Raw genomic sequence first — 3739 nt, 5'->3', positions numbered from 1 at the left:
AGGCATGGTGGCACATTTCTTTAATCCCAGCACTCGAGAGGCAGAGCCAGGCAGATCTCTATGAGTTCAAAGCCAGCCTAGTCTATACAGTGAGTCTACACATTTATTTATTGTGTGTGTGTGTGTGTGTGTGTGTGTGTGTGTGTGTGCAGATGTACACATGCCATGGAGCACTTGTAGGGGTCGGAAAACAACTTGTAGGAGTTGGTTCTTGCCTTCCACAACTTGGGTCCCATAGATTGAACTCAGAATGAGGCCTGGCAGCAAGCACCTTTACCTGCTGAGCCACCTTGTCCATCCTTTCCCATGTTTCTTCTTTTCCTTCCTTCCTTCCTTCCTTCCTTCCTTCCTTCCTTCCTTCCTTCCTTCCTTCCTTCCTTCCTTCCTTCCCCCCCTCAATTGGCTTTATTTTTGATTCAAGAACCAAGCCACACTTACTACTCAAGTCTTCAGACTTTGGAAGCATATGCTTTACCCAATCTTTACCCTAATCTTGCCTGCCTCCTTCCTTCCTTAAGTTGTTTTTGTCAGGTAATTTGTTGCAGCAGTAAGAAAAGTAATACAATGAAAATCTCTCTCTCTCTCTCTCTCTCTCTCTCTCTCTCTGCTTTTCTCTCTGTCAGACATGGTAGCCCACGCTGGCCTTGAACAGCAGTCCTCCTGCCTTAGCCTCTCAAGTGTTGGGATTATAGGCATGAGCTACCTTTTTGTTCTATAAAGCATCCAGACTTAGGTATTTCTGTTGCTGAACAGAAAACTGATTAACACATTCTGTCATTGGTTCTAAGCTTACTCTGGGGGGCTCTAAACATTCTGAACATAATTCAGCTTAATGTAGGGACAGCTGAATGCTGGCATTGTCAATGGTTTGTTAGTAAACTGGCTAATTATTCAAGCATGTATGGAGGGCAGATAAGTATCTGGCATTCTGTAAGGTCCAGAAATTTGCATTGCTTGGGGATGGGGAGATCTTTGGTCTTTGCTACTCACAGTTTTTCAGACAAGGTAAAGGCTGAACAGTAGTAAGTCTGGGGTGGGGAGAGTGCTGAGGAAGAACAGCTTAGATGTGGGAATGTGTAGCTCTTCTAAAATCTCATCCATAGAAGAAAATGTGACCCAGAAGGCTTAGCTCCCTAGAGGACGTCTCTCTCAGGAAAAGTTACTCCAACCAGAGAGGGAATTGACTGTAGCCAGACTGATTTACATCTTCAATTTAACACTGCTAAATACATCCCTAGAGACAATGTGGTGTGATTTCACTTGCATTGCTAATCAAGGACTGGTTTGCGGGATTGCTTCATACCAAGCTCCTTTCTGATTATTTCTGACCTCAAGATGAGTATTTTAGGCCCAGGTAAAGTCCAAGAAATTACTTTCCTGACTGTAAATAAATAACAGGGACAAGCTGGTCATGGTGGCATATGCCTGTTAGCCCAACAGTCAGTAGGTGGAGGCAATGGCATCAGGAGTTCAAGGTTATGTAGGACCCTGAGACCCTCTTCATTCACCTGCTATGCCCAATCCCTCCAGACCCCCACTAATTGCTCTTTTAGCTTCTGTAAAATGCTTGGCTGCTACTTTAGACATGCCTAGACATGCCCTGGCATGCCCTGACCCCCGCCTGCTATTCCCTCCCCCCTTCCAGGAAACTATAGATTAAGCAAGCCTGGGCATGAAAACTGCCTTATAAGGTAAAAACGGAGACTCCTAGCCCCACAGATTACAGCACATTCCACAGCCCTGAGAATAGCACCTACCAATAAGAAACTTCCAGAGCTGCATCTTATACATCCAATCAGTTTAAAATTATGTTGGTGCGCATGGGCTCCTTGAACCAACCAAAATGTATCTTCGGTATCCCCCTCCTCTCTTTGTCTAAAACCTATAAAAGGCTCCACTGTCCCTTACTCTGGGCTCTCAGCATAGATCCATTGAGTTGGTGAGGTCTGAGAGCCTGAGCTTAAGCCTGAATAAACCATAAACTTTTGCTTTTGCATTTTGGTGTGTTGGGTCCTCGGTGGTCTTTTTGGGGTCCAGTGGATGAGGCACAACATTTGGGGGCTTGTCCAGGATCCCTCAGAGACCCCCGAGAGGAACCAACCCCAAAAGGTTTTTGATTAACTGGTCGGGTAAGTTTTTGTAAAACTGTGTGTGTGTGCCTGTCTTCTCTATGCTTCCACTTAGGTCGTGGCCATCTGATCTCAGTTTTTCTTTGTCACTGAAATGCTAGCAAAGTGACCTGGAGGATTGGGGAGATGTCGCTATCCTTGTCGGGGTGGGTGTTCCTCATCGGACACCCCACAAGGATACTAGTCCATCTGAAACCTCAGAGGACCTCACGACCCTGTTGGGACACATGCATCCTATCCATATGGTCTTTGGCATAATCGAGCCAGGGAACTCACATGGCCGAGAGTCCAGACCATCTGAAAGCTGTGGTAGTTTTTTCTGGGCCCTCTGTCTGTGTCTTTCTTGTGTCTTGTGGTCTTCGTTCTAATTTCTTTGTTGGTGAAATGGATAGGACTGATAAATACTATGGGCAACACCCCATCTTCCCCTCTAGATCTTACACTATTCCACTAGGGGGACGTGAAGATGATTGCCCATAACAATAGTGTAGACGTAAAGAAAAAGAAATGGACAACCTTAAGTTCGGTTGATTGGCCCTCCTTCAATGTTGGATGGCCCCCTGAAGGGACTTTAACCTGAGTTTGATTTCCAGGGTAGAGGACCATGTCTTCCACCCACAGACGGGCCACCAGGACCAGATCCAATACATCGTGACCTGGCGAGGACTTATCAAATGACCTGATGCCCCTCCCCCACCTGGGTCAAGTCCTTCCTTCCCCCAATTAATCCAACTGCTCCCCCTCCACCTCTGCAGGTCCTCCTGCTCAGCCCAAAGGTGGAAGAGAAACCCATTCTCCAGAGAGGCATGGAGGAGAATGACATCTTTCCCCTGCCCTACTCCTCTCAGATGGGCACCCCGCCAACAGCGCCACAAGTGCAGGCCCCGCCTCCTAACCCTGAGGAGCCACCATCGCTTCCACAGGGACCTGCACAGGCCACATGGAGCCGGAGGGGGGTGGCCCCCCAGCCTGACACCATTGTCCTCCCCCTCTGGCCGGCAGGGCCCCCAGATGGAGAGGGCAATCAGCCCTTTCATTACTGGCCCTTTGCCACCAGTGATCTTTACAATTGGCGCTCACAGAATGCGCCTTTCTCTGAAAACCCCAGGGACTTGATTAACTTATTGGAAACTGTTCTCTTCACTCACCAGCCCACCTGGGATGATTGCCACCAGCACCTGAGTGTCCTGTTCGCTACTGAGGAGTGAAACAGGATCCTGGAGGCAGCCCAGAAATTGGTTCTGGGCCCCACCAGGGAACCTACCACAGACCCAGGCATCATTAATGCCAGCTTTCCCCCTAGCCATCCCAACTGGGACTACAATAGGGCAGAAGGTAAGGAGAGGCTTCTGGCCTACCGCCAGACTCTGTTAGCGGGTCTCAAAATGGTGGCTTGAAAACCCGCCAATATGTCTAAGGTCTATGATGTCAGACAGGAGCCTGAAGAGAGCCCAGCCTCATACTTAGAGAGGTTACAAGATGCCTTCCAGCAGTTCACTCCATATGACCCAGAAGCGGAGGAATCAGCTCAAACTGTGATGTTTTCATTAACCAGGCAGCCCCTGACACCAAGAGAAAGTTACAGTCTTTAGATAGACTAGGAGAAAAGA

Source organism: Nannospalax galili, unplaced genomic scaffold (genome assembly GCF_000622305.1).
Source record: "Nannospalax galili isolate Female #2095 unplaced genomic scaffold, S.galili_v1.0 scaffold406, whole genome shotgun sequence".
NCBI lineage: Eukaryota > Metazoa > Chordata > Mammalia > Rodentia > Spalacidae > Nannospalax > Nannospalax galili.
Note: the sequence above shows the minus strand (reverse complement) of the source record.